Source organism: Temnothorax americanus, unplaced genomic scaffold, assembly GCF_048541705.1.
Source record: "Temnothorax americanus isolate GAGA-0224 unplaced genomic scaffold, ASM4854170v1 Scaffold32, whole genome shotgun sequence".
Taxonomy (NCBI): Eukaryota; Metazoa; Arthropoda; class Insecta; order Hymenoptera; family Formicidae; genus Temnothorax; species Temnothorax americanus.
In genome coordinates, this window is record NW_027509464.1 from 1,935,394 (window position 1) to 1,953,476 (window position 18,083).

Genomic DNA, 18,083 nt, shown 5'->3' on the forward strand with positions numbered 1-18,083 from the left:
GGTATAATCGCACCGTTATTATACACTCGTATATTTATAATATTTGTCGCTGTTAGATAACATACACATTCCACGCCCGAGCATTTTATAATGGCTATGGCATTAAACATTTGCATCGCTTAGCTATGAATGACAATGGGTTCATATCGCTATATGGTGGAATAGGTAGCGTTAGCTTGCGCGGAATATTCTGCCATGGAGATGTAGGTCAGTTTGTCTGCGTGGAATATTCCACTTATTAATGTCGCAATTTTCTACGCCGCTATCTGGACTAAGAATAAATGATAATACAAACAATGCCTGTTCTCTATTTAAAATATTAATATTTGCCTCAGATTTTATCTTGCTATTGTATTAATTTAAAACAAATTTGTCCAGACATGCTTACAATTGAGTTAGACATATCGGAATGTAGAACGCGTTTGTATCTACATATAAAACGTTTACAGGACACCGTAATTCTCATATTTATTTTTCAAACATTAAATGCAACGTTTGATATTTTTTTTATCGTGTCTGGAAAATATAATTTTGTGTGAAAATATTTCAAGCTGTAATGAGAGAATTTTGTATTTTCATAGAGGCATAAGAAGATTGCACTTTGATTATATCTTACTTTTTATTATATACGGTAAACAGCAGAACTTTTTGTCCGACATAATATAACAAAGGTGCGGGATCCAGATCTAATGAACGGGTAGAACGTCTATATAAACGCTGGATCGAAGCGACAAGCAATAGCCCTCTCCTATCTCTCGCGGTTGATAGCAGGCCGCAAAATAATCATAAACGTAACGCTCGAGGAAAGGAGAAACGAGGAAGGTGTGGATAGCACTTGTTCTGAGAGCGGTCTGAGTGGTCGAGCGAAAGGAATGGGAGATCGGGATGATCTAACGAAGGGGGCGGGAGGAGTGGTGAACGACGAAGATGGTCGTGCGAGCCGGCGGAGGGAGAAAAATCTTCGGAGAACGGGATGAAGCAAGAAGGTGAAGAGACGAGCGGCGTCTCCCACTCTCGGAGGGTAGAGACGCTGAGGATCGAGAGGGATAAAAGCGACCGTGGGAAGGCAACGCGGCGAAAGGAGGCAGGGTGGACGAATTACTCGCGTGGCGCAGGCGCCATTTTGCAAATACGAACGGCCATCTTGTAATGGGTACGAGGGTACGCGGAGCTGTGCGGGGGTGGTAGGAAGATAATATAACCATTCCTGGTATCGAACAGCGCTTCAGTGCTTACCGAGACAGAGACAGACCTACGACCTGCGATCAGGAGCTGCTCCTGCGACGAGCGAGACCGCGATTTTCCCGCATCTTTTTTTTTCTTATCGCCACTCAGTTATCTCAATTTCTCTCGATCACCACGGACTTGACGGACAGTCTTATCTCGTGTATCCCCGAAATGGTGCGACGTGCTCGCTTGTAAATGATCCATTTTTCTTTTCTCCGCTTTTCTTTTCGCTTTTCAAGTGACGTTACCCCGTCGATTGCAACCCAGCGAGTTGTTTTCGCAACTCGTAAAGAGTCAAACATCGCGAACGGATCGCATACAATTCGGACGTTATTTTAAAGAAATTCTGTCGTACAGAACACGTCGAAGCTTCACGCAGGACGAATGCACGGGTCACGGCAGTCGCAGGTGTGCGTAACATGTATTATTTGTTGCATCAAGGATGCTGCGTATCTGTTGCGAATCGGGTCATGTCACGCGCGAGCGGTCGATATTTATACGTATACCCGAGCTGATGCCGGCTTTTTTCGCGTTCCTCGGCAAAATGATAAATTATACCTATATGTAACAGGCACATTACGCAAAATTAAATCTCTCCCGCGTAGTTACTTTATTTACGAGCGTGTGTAAGAAATTATATACATGTACCTGTTGCATACTGCGTTTTTAATAAGCCGGGATTCGCACAACGGTTGAAAATAATGTACAACGTTGAGTGAAACGTTTTCACCCACTATCGTGTTTGCATACGCTTTGCCTAACGTAAACGCACAATATCGCGGGAATAAAATGACATGTAGAATGCATATATCGTGGACGATAGTGGGAATATTATATTATGTTATACCAGCGGTCGCGTAATATCGATTTTTCAAGCGATGACGACGGCGACATCGTATACCCAGGATTTTCGATGCACAAACACGCCTCTCTTCGCGTTAAAACTCACGAGCCGCATTTTGTCATCTAGTTATCGTCCGATTCGCGCAAATCCGAAAGTAATCCAGAGGAGAATGGATTCCCGGTGACTGCGAACCTGCTAATTAGGAATCCATGTCGTAAGTTACATCGTGTTGCTACCTGTTGCGCGTTACTTTCCTGTAGGAAGAACCATATCGACCATAATACTTTTTTTCCTGTACGATTATGCCACTTAATAAATGGCTCATCAATCCATCTCGCAATTTTCGCAGAGATTTTGATATTCCTCTTTTATTCGATAAACGAACATATAATTCCATTGTGCTGATTGAAATTCTCTGAATATCTTAGTAATTTATTCTCTAATTAAATTTCATTTAAAGTATAATATTTCGGCTAGAATAGTTGCAAAATTCAGTGAATATATATATAATTACGTAAATTTCTAAATATAAATATGTATAGCGACAATAATTATTTAATTTAAGTTATAGAAATTAATATAAACAAAGTCGACAAATGTACATGAATATAAATAATTATCAAAAAATATTTATTATCGGTAAATTGTATTGCACTTTCACGAAGAACATGATACAAAATTTTTTATAATTCCAACTATAAAAGAAATATTTAACATATTATGAAGATCGAAAATAGCTTTGTCATTTTATATATATATATATATATATATATATATATATATATATATATATATATATATGTAGGTCTGGAAGTATGTTCCGGGACTTTTATTTTTGATATCGGTATATTCCGGGACATTTGGCAGTTTCCAGGACTGTCCTGGAAAAAATTGATGTCCTACGGCATTTTTCGGGACAGTTTTTTGAATCTGATTACATATATATGCGTTATATTCCAGGACTGTACATTTCAAAAAACGTAAACAGTCCCGGAACATACCTCTGGACCTACATATATATATATAAAGGAAAAAAAGAAGAGACGATAAAATATTTGATAGATATTCTGCGCGATTTATTTTTTTTTCGCATCTTTTTATATCATTTAACTGTGTTACATAATGAAGAGCTCAACTCAATTGTATTTCCGCTGTATCGTTATACATATCGTAGAATGCGAATCGTCCTTACGTCGTGAATATGTAGTCCGTGCAGGCTGCTGATGCGACAGCGGAGACACAAATGCACGTCGGCAAAATTAATTCTACATCGTAGACGGATACTAAGTGCCTACCTGTTGCACCGTGTGATAGGACGATCGCGTTTTGAACAGATCAGGAGCGCGGACGACGAAAGACGTTGGCACTCGGCAAATGAAAAATTTTACGCGCCTATCTGTAACAGGCAAATAGGATTGACGCTTCGCAACTTGTTGCTCGCAAACCGCCAATCTTCGGGATTCTCAGCTATTCCGCGACAGCCGTATAATTCCACGAGCCTCGTCTCGATACTGCAAAAATATTTCGCGATCTTCGCTTCTTACACGGATGGTTTTAAAAGCGCGCGCTTGAGAAACTTTTATGCCGCACTTTCCGTTTTATTCAAGGTAAATCGTTTCCCTGCACGTTCATCGAAGTCAATATTTGAGAAAAATGTCGGAACGCGCATTTTTATCTGATTGCACGACCAGATCTTACGTTTACCAGATCTTCACTTATTCTGTGAAACATCTTTTGCTCGCGTCTCCGAAGATATGTTTACCGAGACATTTTTACCGAGGACAGAATCAACTCTTCGATTCTAATTAAGCTAGTGTTTTTTCGTTTGATTACACTTCGTATAGCTGGAAAGTAATGTGTCCATCTATTCGCCGCCGGTATAGATATGTGCCAGCAGGTAGTTTTCAATTACGCGTCAAGGAACGTCGGTGAGAAAGTTCAAGATGACTTACTCTGTCTGACTTACGTGACGGAGACGCATACTAGCGCACCTGTTGCACGTTAATTCAAGATAAGGGAAAAGAGAGAGAGAGAGAGAGAGAGAGAGAGGGAGAGGGGAGAAAGAGAAGAAAAAAAAAGATTGCATTGTATCTCGGTCGAACGTTTAAACAATTTTCTTCGACTTTCGTCTTTGCGCTACCTGTTGCTACCGTAGTATCAGCAGATTTAAGCTTTCCGTCAATCTTTACAGTCATGCACTTTGTTTATCAAACCCAACAAGTAGCCTTGTAAACTGCGGAAATTGCCCGGTAGCTATTGGCGTTGGCAAGTTTGATTAATAGCGAGTGATATTGGCCGGCTATTATTTACGTAGCAACAATAATGAAATTGAACCACTCTTTATGTTATTGCAATATGTTTTTATCATCATTAAACGAACGATTTAATATTAGGCGCGAAATAATTTTATTTGGTGTTTTATTTGTCTTATATAATCGAAATAAATTATATGTATGTTTCGTTCACACATAGATACACAGTGTTAACATGAGTGAGTTGTATCGTTTAATTTTTATATTTGACTTGTTTAAAAACGCTTGAAAGATCGAGTATTGCAAAAACGAATGGAAAATTTCAAAGCATTTTTATTATTTTATTGGTTCACTAAAAGCAACCGCGTCATTAATATAAAACTATTCACGCAACGGACAGGAATCACAGACAAAATCGCGTTTACGAATCGATCGCGATAGGGATTGATTTCTCTAACAATTTATTTTGAAAACTTCACCGATCGCTAAAGTAATCGATAATATTGCGAGTTCCACCATAAGTATTTACAACCGGGTATTCCGCTTCTGTCTGGGAAAACCACATCAATCTCGGTGAGTGTAGAAACATGCATGTGTTATACATATATTAGATTTAAGGTTTTATATAGAATTAAAAAATTGTAAAAGAATTCAAAGCAGAGAATTTTATAATGTAATTTATCTCTTTAAAAATGATCTGAAGAAGATTTAGTCGGTTTTCTTTGGAAATAGATAGTATTATGTATACAAGATTTATAGAACTTTAAAAAAAAAAATTTACTTTTTCGTTAAGAGAAAGTAGGCCAGATTTATAAAGCTAAAAGTGCCCGAAATCTAAAAGGGCTAAAAATCATCAAAGCACTGATGCGAGCGTGGCGTGGAACATGAACCGTAATGCCATGACCGAAAGTAACCAAAATGGAGTGTGACCTCGTATATGATTTTCACGAATCACATTACAGGTGACCTCTTTTGCATAACGTATGTCATACGTTACCGTTGAAATGCGGCGGTACAATGATCTCGCCTGGAGCTGAAAGCTTTAAGCGTGGAAAGAATATAAAAATCGCGAAATACGGAAGAATAAGGATATCCACGTGCAAGATATTCTTCCCGCGTGTATATTGTAGAATTCTTACGTATCTTGTCCACAATAAAAGAAAGAGAAATAAATCTCTTTCAACCGTATTTGATGTAATGGAATGCCGCGACAAGATACAAAATGTACGTGCCATTAAACACGTCTTATAAATACGTTATTTTGTACTGTTCTCAAAAATTTAAGACAAATGCTATGAATTTTTTGTGCGGTTTAAAATTTACAGCGGTTATTTATACGTAATTCGCGATTTTAATAATGTTAAAATATACTCTCAAATGCATAAGCAGGTAAATAATAGGTAAATATTTTGGCTTTTGTGTACGATTAAATAATCTGCAAGTAATAATTGCTTTTCTTTCTTTACACCTCGATCTGTACTGAGTTTAATATTATAAAGTAATGAGCACAGCTAATTGATTCCGTTCAACCAATGAAAAACACGCGAGCAAATTTCGCACCCTCGCGTATTTTTGCAGTCAATTTTTGAAAGGGGCTTAAGGCAGGGGTATCACAAACTAAACGGCGATAAAGCTTTAATTACGAGAATCATGATTGCCAGGGCTATTTCGTATATGTATATACGACGTATATACCAAAGGAACGATTACTAACCAGGCCTTATGCCAGCTTGGTCGTTTGACGGAGCTTCATCGGGGAAATTCATTATACGATTAGATAATTAAGTTAATTGACGAAGAGTAATGGAAGACGGGCGTCTTACAGTCGTAAATTTTGTGCTGAAACCGCATTACATCTTAGAGAGTTATTACGTCGCTCGCGAACGTTCGCTGTTCCATTTGCATTTACCGGATCAACATTACTTCTCTGGCAATTAATCAGCAAGAGAATTCTAGAAACCTGCTTTTTTTCACAACTATTTAACGTGCGTATTAATGCGCATTAAATAATTGTAAAAATCATTCTAAATTACATAAAAAATTGAAAATTTGTTTATGCGATGAAATAAACAGACGTTTATATAAAATATAATATGAAATTATACAGGTTTGTAAGCCCGCGTAAAAAACGTTCCACTGTGTACCTCCAAATTAGGAAATGTACCGAAAGTATACCAGATAAAATCGCGATTCTTCTTAGCGGTCACGTTTCTCTGATGAACTCGGACGTTGCTTCCGAGAATCTAGCGCGATTTAGATTCAGATCGCGCGCACGACATTTCGCTTATTGTTAGACATTTATTCCTGAATTTATACTGAATAAGGCAATTGGGAATTGGTTCATCTACTTTGGGGCATTTTTAATCGCCGTCGATCCGTTCGGGGAGTTTGCTCGAAACGTGGACTATTTCCCGACTGCGGTGCCCTAATAACGGCGTTATAGGGTGCACGCGACGTAACCGGATCGTGGATGACAATAGCGCCAGGTTAATTCCGCCCGACTCTGCGTGTATTTTTTTCCTTTTTTTATTCCATTCATTCCGACCGAATTGCAATCGGCTCGATTACGGGCGCATTCAGATACCGGCGCGATATTTCGCCGTGAGAATAACCCCGTTGTCGCATTTCTCTTTCTCTCCTTTCCTCCTTTCTCCCTCGCACGCCTATTTTCATTTGTATCCGCGCGCGGAAATCGCATCGCTCGATAAAACTCTACGCTCGAGATGCGTCAATCGGTACGAGAGTAGATCGCATACGACTAATTTATTATAGGCATCACGCCGGCTCCATCGGCTATCTCCGCGCTCTGATAGGATGATAGATGCTGGGAAACGACATATCATTGCGAATACCAAGTTGTGAATATTTAATAATAACTTAACATTCTGATAATTATTTTTATGATTATTATCGTCTCTTCAGGTTACACGTACAAAAATATATAAATCTGTACGAATTACCTATGAACAAATTGTTCATTTCAAAATTTCGAAAACACTACTTATACAGGCAAATACGTATTATTTTTTTAATTCCGCAATATTATAATAATCTTTTTTTTTTTGCATATTTAATCTTTATAGAAAAGTGGTTTTACTCGGTATTTGGGAATAGTGCTTTCCATTTCCGCTGCAATGCCAGCTTGCGTTTCTCGGCGCAAATGCATGCATCATAATATAATCTGGTAGCGCATATATATATATTGCTGGCACTCGTATGCCTGCCAAATACACCCTCCCAGACACATATCACTATCCAGGATACACGACATCATTATTTCCCCTGCGTGGCTCATCTTTATCTCTCAAATTGGGACGAACCGCATTGAGTGCATAAAAAGCAGTGCACCGCCAGCCGGCAAAAGGCGACGCCCGTTTTATCACGGAAAAAGTAGAACAACCCTACCATTGCGGCAGCCATTAAAAATGTGATTTACGAGAGCGCGATATTGATTACCCATAAAATACTTTAATATTAATTATGTAATTTTGTTTGAATATTTTAGTTTTACATTAAAAAATAAATTAGAGCTTTTGTATTAAAAAGGATTAGAATTACGAACGATTGAAGTTGTTGCTATAGCTATTATAAATAACAAATGTAATGTTCTCGTTTCACTCGCCGCCGCGAAGGATAAATAATAAGTTACATCGATGAAAATAAAATAATAGTTCGACTCCGAGAATGATATAAGTATCGTTATACATTCATGCGATAAAGCGCAATGCATTTACGACTACATCCGATGCCATGAATCATTGGTAATGCGCGGACAGCGCGGTTTGCGATTTTGGAAGAGCCGCAAATTGGGACACCGGAAACCGCGGAGTCAACGAACGCGAGACTGTTTATTAAGAATGAGTAGATACACATTGTGAAATCGGGATGCGGCTTTAATGGACCGATGAAACGTTGCTCATAACGAAAGATAAAAGAACGTGCATGCCGATGCTCGGCGTTGTTCTTATCCGGGTAAAACTGCGTGTAGGGGGGGGGGTGCTTTTAGAAAAAAAAACAAGAAATACAGCGATGGAAATAGCGGTGAGAACACAAAAGGTACAATAGACGGTGAAAACTTTTTCTGGGGATTGAGGAGGGACGTGGGGGATGCGGTATTGAAACGCACAGGCTCGCCGAAAGAATTCAGGTCAACGGAAAGAAGCCCGGAGGAGATATGGGAGTACTCTTTTTAACGCTTTGAAGTTTCCGAAATTTTTAATACTTTTTTTCTATTCGATTTTTCCGATTTTTAAATCCGTATTTATTGTCGCAACGTAAATCTTGTGTGAAAGAAATATGTCAGATAAAACACTCAGAATGAAATTTCATAATATGGAACAAACAATATTGTTCACTCCACAGGATTGTTTCACAGTCGTCCGATTTGTTCCAGATCTCTCTTCTTTCTCCTCTTTGCAGATTTATTCGTTGCACTCGTACAAATACAGCGCTTGTAAAAGAAAACATTGTTAATTACACGATCCCACATATTAATCATCACAAAAGAATAATCGCCCGCATTTGGCACCCGACGTTAATTGCATGCACGCGACGCGCACTTTACATTGCGGCGGATCCCCTCGAAACGTGATCGCGAAAATAACGCGACAAAAACACAAAACTCCGTGATTCGTTCAACGAGTCCCGCATAATGAATGAAACAGTGGAAGATTGTGAAACGATATACAAATAATTAAAACAAATAATTAGCCGTATTAAAATATATACTTAATTACGACTGTATACTTAATAAATACACAATTTATTTGTTTTATATATGTTTGACGTGTCACTTACGATCGAAAAAATAGAAAGTACTATTGGTATTTTAATAACGTCCGATAATAAAATCTCTCTCATTTTCAATCCGAAAGTGATATGCGAAATACATTTAAATCAGCAAATAACTCAAAATATAACAGGATATATTAGACAGATACATTAGAATTAAAGTAATTTATTATCGCAAATGTAATAATTTTTAAAATTCCATCCCCGACCTTCCACTTTTCATTTGTTTTCAGTTTCGCAGATATACTTTTCAAAAAATACGATAAAATATTTATGTTGATTACAAATTTATATGATACATAACGAATTAACAGGTTTGCGCAACGGAATACATCTTTATGTATTCATACGACTAGACAAACTCAAACTGTCGTGTTCTGCATTGCCGAAATTATAACACACGTGTAAGAAGATACGCCTAAAAGCGTATACATATTTATAGGGATCGCTATACGTGCCATCGCTTTGTCTGTTGAGTTTGCCTGCCTAACCAATTTCCAGAGCTTTTTACCTGTTGCTCCAATATAAACCGTATTCAAATATCTTCGTGCGTTATCTCTTTCTAATGATAAATATTGAACGACGTTTGTATACACGTGTCAAATGCCACACCAATTTGCATACAATCCCGGCTGGTGAAATCATTTTATTTATATAACGAAATTATATAAAGAGACATTTGATTTATGGAAAAATTATGGAAACATGAAAAAATGTTATTCAAGAACTGAAAAATCGTCTCCTTCATCTTTGTTTTTATCACGGAGGTACAGGTAGTTTCGGGTAAGTTTCGTAAGTTTCCTTTCATAAATTCTCTAACAATTAGTCTCAACATCCGAAACGATAAGAACAAAAATGAAAAAGTTTGGATAGAAATTTTTCAAATTTATTTCTCGGATAGAAATTTTCCAAATTCCATTTTATTCCAGAATTAAAATCGTTTTCCCGATATTTTCTCAAGAATTTTAGATAATATTTAAAGAGCTTTATCGTAAAATATTATGACTTAAACCAAATGAACATTATTATCAATTTATGATAACGAAAATGATATTGGTATCACTAGAATGCCTATTTTTTCAAGCATCTATTTTTTTACATTTAATCGTCGGTTTTTTTTTTAAATGTATCAATTACTTTATAAGACTGTTTTAGAAAAGAATTAGAACTCTATCAATTATAACGAAATTCTAAAAATATAATGCTAACTTTACAGAGGAGTCGCTAAAACGCGATTCTGATTTTAGCGGTTAATGCATTATCGATGTTCGATATAAGATTTCCGAAACCGAACACCACTATAATGCAAGAATCCTCGCTCGATAATGTCAGCTTATCATATTACGTGAGTTTTACGCTAAAATGAAGGAAAATATATTCAACGAGGCGAGAGCTATTTTAGGTTTGTTCTGGCGATATTCTATTTCTTCATCGTGTTCCAGTAATTCGATTATTCAAAACATATATATAAATGTGTTAATGTAAAAGATATTAATTTTATACTTGATATAAGAAAGTTTTAGTATTTAAGTACCTACATCTCAAAGTTATATATACATATCATAAATATAGATATAGATATAATTTATTTTAAAGAGAGATTCCGTTTTATGGTTTTTAATAATACATTTTAATTACATATCTTTTCGACTTTGCGTTATTTTATCAATATTATTGCATTGCTATCCATTCGATTCAATGGCATGAGCTTTAATGGCGAAAATTACCCGAAACCTAGTTCCAGAAAAATTATCTTGAATACTCAGTCCTTGAAATACCCCGTACTAAAAGTCAAAAGTTTTAATAGCCTACCATCATCTCCCAAAGCCTGTCGTAAATAACGGAGTTAATGCGCTTTCCAAGCAACGGCTTTGCCAAAATTTCGAAATCGATAAACGTGCTGAGATAATGTGAGAGCATTTTCAAATTTCGGTACTTTTAAAAATTGTTTCGCGATATCGGCGTTTATAAGAAACGTACAATTGCGAAAGAGTCAAAATAATAAACACGCTCGACATTTTTTAGTTGCTCAAACAATATCCTTTTGATATATATATAAATATATTAATACAATTAATAAATGAACGAACTATGTTTATGAATTAACATTTTTATTTTACTCTCTTCTGCTTCTTAAACTCAAAAATTTTTAATTATGTTAAAGAATAAAGTCACGACTCTCGCCTAGCAAATTTGCCTGAATTTACGTTGCGCGTATGTAGTTCGCGATTGTCGGCAAAAACTCGTCGGTCGCTTTTACAGGAGCGGTTTTGTATAGCGTGTACGTAGCGTAGGGGTTGGAAGGGCTCGCGCGGGGGTTGCGCAACGAATCAAGTTAAACTTTAATCAGGCATAAATGACGGCGGGAGCGTAACTTTTAACGGGCCAATAAAAACGGGGAAATGAAAATCGTCAGCGCGCGTACCGTGTACCGTCCCTGATAATGGCGCCGCAATGTGCAACGGATGGACCGTTTTACTGGTCACGTTATCGTTATGTCGCTTCGTGTGCCGCGCGAAATGACGAAGGTGCCGCCGACGAATTTATGGATTTCACCGTCGATTAGAAAGGCCAGCGGACCTTACCGGCGACGCTGAATAATTTTTGTTGGGCGCGATCTTTTCGGAAATCCCGGCTGGCTGGCAACCGAAACGCGGCGACCGAACGAGCGAGCGACCGATCGATCGTTCCGCGTCGTCGCTTTGCTATAAGGAGTAATGAAAGCAGGAGGCAGAAGGGATGGAAGGGAGGGAGGAGCGACGTGCCGATGAACTAACTTTACGGATATCGAATATTAATATCGAGATGTAGTTTTGAATACATCTTTCGTTGTTCGCGTGATCTTAATTATTGTACAACGTGGCTGAGCCTTTGATGAAAGGATAAGGATCTGGGTTCTCGGTTTACTCGAATGGGTTACAACAATTATTATTTTATAAATGTTAAAATTGTTGCAATAGAATTTTATGATTACAAGATGTAAAAAGAAATGGATATATCTTTTTCAATTATTTCACTTTTTACAACTTTTCTTTGTAATGTAAATGATTAATGAATATATAATTATCACAATTTAATTTGAGAATGAGTCATAGAGACATAAAGAATATTTAAGTTAGTGTTTCTCATTAAAATTTTATACAATTTTATGCTGAAAAAGAGAGAACAAGATGTACTTTAACTTTAATGTTTCTTTCATTATTAATTTAATATTTCCTTCATTAATCAGAAATAACTTTTTTACTTATTTTATTAATTTCAATGTCTCTATTCATTAGCTTTTCTCTATTCTCATAATATGCATATTTTATTAGATTTGTATTTATCCTACTAAAATTTAATGCGGTAGCGAATAGAGATCTTTTTATTTCGCAATTTCTCGTGTCTCAATAACAGATATTGAATTTTAAACCATATCGCTTATCTGCTAACAAATCAGTACGTATTATACTTTTAATAGCGTTTCGTGACCGCACGATAATCGCGATCGTTACGCTACTTTGTAAAACGATTTCGCTTCGCATGCGGCATGCATATCATAGAAGATCTAAACGATCGATACAATAACTTCGCATAAACGTGTAATTAGTGGCTGCGGTGAAAATTTTGACACGTTCCACTATAACGATGTTATACCTCCATGAAATCATACTGAAATCTTAAATGGCCATCGATATTGCAGGGATTCGAAAATGACTCTAAGTAATTAGCGAAAGGTCCAAATATCTGATATAACCCAAATAATATTCCAATGTATAATTTAACAAGAGAAAAGTGACATTTTTCATAACATATATATTAAAATAAGAACAAAACATCATCGTTATAGAAATTCGATAAAATTCCATTCGTTCGGCAAATGTAAAATTCCGTTGTAGATTATCATAGATATTAATATCGTTATCGATGAAAAAATTTTTCACCTACTTAATAATAAGGAGATCGAAACTGTGATACGAATACCAATAATTCCTATGTATTTTTATTTCTGTGTCTCCGTTCGTGTAATACTTATCTCTCGAGCATTTCCTTATCTTCGTAAGAGAACTTCTACTTTCCCATGCATAGGCGGCGTATCGTTCTTTGCGTTCGGGATTCAAGCAACCGATTTATCCGGAAAGTCCGAGAAAGATGCGGTCAGTATCGAGGAAACCTTATCCGCTGGTATATCGTAGTATTAATTTGTGGCATCTTCTAGCTTCCTATCTTAGATCCCTTTACTATTATCCCTCCTTCCTCCCTCTCTCTCTCTCTCTCTCTCTCTTTGGCTGCGACTCTTTGTGCTCACGAGCTTAGCTGAGGTAGATGGTAGTCAAAGGTACGTCACTTAAAACTTACGTCATGGCAAAGTCCACAACTTACAGTTAAAGGCAGGGTTAGAGCGGACCAGCAGAAGGCCAAAGGCTTGCGGTATTCTCGAGGGTTGCTTCGCGGATGCAGTGAGTAGACGGTAGCAACGAACAAGAGAGAGAGAGAGAGAGAGAGAGAGAGAGAGAGAGAGAGAGAGAGAGAGAGAGAGAGAGAGAGAGAGAGAGTAACGGTCTCTCTTTAATTTGAGACACAGTGTGCACTCGTCGTCTTTGAAGCAGTCTCGCCTACTGTCGTGTAAGTAATCAGTTGAGCCTCCGTCCGGCACCGTTGCTTATACGGCGTTCCGACACTTGTATCCGCATCGCCTCGAGACTAGTCCTCTCTCGTCTTCGCAGATTTTTCCTTTTAAAGCTAAAAGAGAAGCGAGACCCGTAAGAAAACTCGAGCAGTCATTTTCGCAAACGTTAGATGTATTTTGCACTACGTAAAGCTACGTTAACGCTACCGTTCTTGACGTGATGTTAGTTTAAAATAAACTTACAATTAAAATGAATATATCAATCGAATGTCACTTTAATCGCATATTAATCACTGATAAGACACATCGCAGTATGTGTAGTAATTCTTTGTAAGTTACCAAGAGTATAGCGATGGAAATAGTAAGAGCAATCGCAATTTCTTTCGGACGAATGTAATACTGATATTAACTCGAGCTTTTCCACGAGCTGCTTTCGTAAAAAGCGTTCGTCTCCGCGGACCGAGACGTTCATCGATCTTCCGTGAATCACGGATCAACTTAGTCGCGGTATTCCCTCTAGTCTGACGCAAGTCTGACCTTTACCACTGACGCGTCTTCGGAAAATCCCAGCGGGCTGCGGAGCAGGAGGTATACGAGAGAGGAAGAGGCGATGGGGAGTGGGGGAGAGTTCGGTCTACCAGTTTCTCGGAACAAGGAAGTAAGGAGAAGGATGCGGCCTCTTGGCCGTCGTTCCGCTTTAATTTGCGACATCGTGTCGCACTCGTGTCTTTGAAGTAGTTTCGCCCTTCGCCGCACCGTCGTGGCTCGCAGGGATGATGCCGGCCGTGACGCAGTAGGGTCAGTTTTAAAAATACGTAGCCAGACAGATTATGCAAATGATAATCCAATCTAAGATGGATAGCTTAGAAATTAAATTTGTGAAATAAAAACGCAAAATCTGTTATTTTATATTTTCACTTTAAACTATTTTTTTACTGTAGCATGACGATGAGGCAATTGTTTGACATATAGATATGTTCTACTTGAGCGAATTCTAATTTGCTCGAATATATCTATACACATGTGTATCTCGCACTTATAAATGTTGAAAAACGCTATTTTTCAAATTTGCGGGAAATATAAACACTCTGCAACTTGAAAGCGTGTAAAATGATTAAGCAACAAGCATATATTGTGTTACGATTTTATTTACAATAATCTTTAAGTTATAATATTTTAAGTTATGTATATTTGCGCTGTAATATTATTTATCGGAAATTTGCGGCTACTATACATGGAATGGAACGCAAAAGAGACGCGCGATCTCCTGGCCAACGTCGAGTGGGATGACGGTGGAATATATCGGAATTAGAGGTAATTGAAGCGGAGCGATCAGAGACGAGCGCGCTTATGGCGAGAATAATCGAACTGCAAGGATTAATGATGAATTCACGTAGACCCAGTTGGCTTGCGCGCTTTACCGATCGATAGGTCGCGCGCGCGAAGAGTGGGCTGGGTAATCAGGCACAACCGCGAGAGTAGAACATACAAATATGTGCAATACAATATCGAGAGATTGCGCTGACAGGCATCTAACTGGCGAAATGCAAGAATTTTAGCTGGCGCTTATTGCCTGTACGCTTTAATATCGAATTTCCCTCTCGCGAGAATGGGTTGTCAATCATCTCGTTGAATGTTAGCCGCGTGTGCAATATCGCTGCAAATTTATCGTGTAAAAAGAAAAGGTACGCGTAATAAAATAATGGGATTTTGGAGAATAACGCTGGACGTTGAAATTCGGCGCTCACATCGTACGTTCACAGAGATTGCGAATGGACGATTTACCGATCGCTCTGGAAGTTGCCTCGGAAACTTGGAACCGACAGAATTGCCGCACGATTGCACTGTCGTGCTTCCGACGGACACGCGCGCCCATTGATTTACGATGTCATAAAGGTGTTCGATTCGGGCAAGACGCGTCTTGATGCCGATGTTATTCGACAGAACCCGAGGATGAACTCTCGAGAGTGCGCGGCCGCACTCAATTCACTCGGAATTCAAATTAATGCTTCGACTGTCTCGCCTCCTCTTTCGTCACGTATTTCCGCTTTTCTCTTCTTCCATGCACGCTTTCTCTCCTTCTTTCGCGTCTTTCGCTCTGCTCACGCTTTTTCCACCGATGAATTTCATTACAGCGCGTGTCTCAGCCGGGAATGTATCCGCGCACATGTCGCTGCATTTATGCATGTCCGCGTATAATTCTTGGTCGCTTTCCCGATGCATACACGTGCATTCTTGCACCGCTTACAATGCCGCTATCTTTGCCGCAGCCGCGGAGGTTACAGACCACGCTCGCTCGAGGGAAGAATATTTAGAGGAACGGCAGAGAGGTAGAGGAAAAATCAATGTCGAAACGGGCGAGATGTATACAGGGTATATTCCGATCGGACTGCGGATCTAATGGTGGAAATTGAAATTTATTTTAAATGTCGCTCAGTTGGCAGTTTATGGCGCTTATATTACAACAGAATTCAATATTATCAGTTTTGTTCAGAGACACATATGCAATCAAAACCTTATTCCCTCCACAACCAATATCCACTTTTTCCTTTTATAGTATTTTATTATCTTATTGTTACTTGCTTTTTTTTGCATTTTGATTTGAAAGTTATATGAAACTGGATTTTATATCTGAGTTATTATATCTATTTCTATAATAATCCGTTTCACTCGCGATCGTGTTTTAGATTTATTTAAATCCGTCTGCTATTTGACCATATAATAGACCACAATATCGACGTTAAAGCTTCCATTTTCCAAGTCAAATTTAACCAGACATTTTTTCCCCAAACATTTTATTTCGATTAATTACACTGAGGGAAAAATTTTGTTGAATCAACAAAACAATTTTGCTTGGCAACGTACAATCTTCCGGTTTTATTAAATCAACAAATTTTTTGGGGAAAAAAAAAATTTCTTTCAGTGTACGAACAGTTGTAATTTTGCTACCGGAAACCGTAACGGAGAGTATACCTTTAGGGTTGCCCATCATGTCTCTAATTGTAATTGAATATTCATATTTCTATCGGCGAAAAGACACATGGAAGAAATTGCACGATATTTTCATGCAGTAGCTTTTTCTGAAGCCCGGGTTAGTCGGTATAATTGTAACACAATACTCGATGCGATAACACGGCGAAGGAATGGGTAACGAAGTACGAAACAGCGATAGGACGACGAGCGTATCGAAAGTTCGTTATAATAATCGTTATGTTAATCGAGCGTTCTACGGTATAGACAAGGGTCGAAAGTAAATTTCATATCCATTAACTGGCAAATTTGCTTAGGGCCTTCTGTGGCTCGAAATGACCCTACCGATTTATACCATGTGATCGCGCAGTATTACGCATTGCAGAGATACAGCGAATTGTAGGGGAGCATACAAACAGAATTATGCGGCGCAATCATGCGAGATGCTCCAGAATCACCTGTAGTTATAAAAGATGAAACTTTGCAAGAAATAGTATACGCATCTTAAAATAACTAATGCTCTATACATATATAATATTAGATATATTTTTTTTAATAGAATTCACCAATTTTGAATATGTACTTTTAAAACTATTACATACCGCAGATTTTTTACAATTAATGGACAATAAATCTTGATTTTTTTCGTCTCGGGAAAAGCTTTACGAAAATATATGCGAGCATTATCGAACAATAGGAGCGGCGCGAAAGTTATCGATGGCTATTATTTCGTCCTTTCTCTCTCCCTTTCTCTATCTCGCTTTCTCTCTCTTTTCTCTCTGACTTTCCCAATTTACTGCCGCCCACTCGCAGTTCGGTGCTAAACTATTTATTAACGCCGGCTAACTTACTCGCCGCAGAACTTTGATCTGCGTTAAACGAATTACTGCGTGAACACCATAAACTGGAGTATTCAGCACTCAGCGGTGCGCTCAATGTAGGTCAACGCTCCTTTTGGCTCCCGCGATTAAATTGTTCAAACAGAGGGATATTAAAAATGTCTTTATTGTGAAATATTACGGCAGAATATTTTTTTATGTTTACATGAGAAACGTATCTGTCCTGACAATTAAAAATAAAAACTAGGAGTCTTAATAAGAAAATGAAATATATATTGTGTGCATATATTAAATATATTATTGAAGAAGATATTATATTCTCTCGATTTAATGTGTCGCGAGATCAAAGCTTCTTCAATAAGAAAATAAGAATAAGTGAGATCTCGTCAAGTCGGTAAAATATAAAAATCGTGCTAAGAGCATTTTGCGTTCGCGATGAAAAATTACCACGCTGAACGATCGACAGCACTTTGGTCGTTTTTTCCGCGACTAATCCGCGTGAAATATACGCGAAAGAATTTCGAATTTCGCAATTTAAACATAAAAAAAAT

The 18,083-nt window shown here is 37.9% G+C and overlaps 1 long non-coding RNA gene across 5 annotated transcripts in view; it reads left to right on the top strand.

Moving 5' to 3' along the window:
- LOC143901140 (uncharacterized) overlaps positions 1 to 18,083 on the top strand; it is a 153,772-nt gene that overhangs the window by 13,536 nt on the left and 122,153 nt on the right. The window contains exon 1 of one of the 5 annotated variants that reach the window (XR_013257993.1): positions 1,243 to 1,635. The exons of 3 other annotated variants lie outside the window; for them this stretch is intronic. This is a non-coding gene — a long non-coding RNA (uncharacterized LOC143901140). Of the gene's footprint in view, positions 1 to 1,242; positions 1,636 to 2,799; positions 4,897 to 18,083 lie in introns of those variants that run through there. One more of the 5 variants, XR_013257986.1, reaches the window with a different exon arrangement.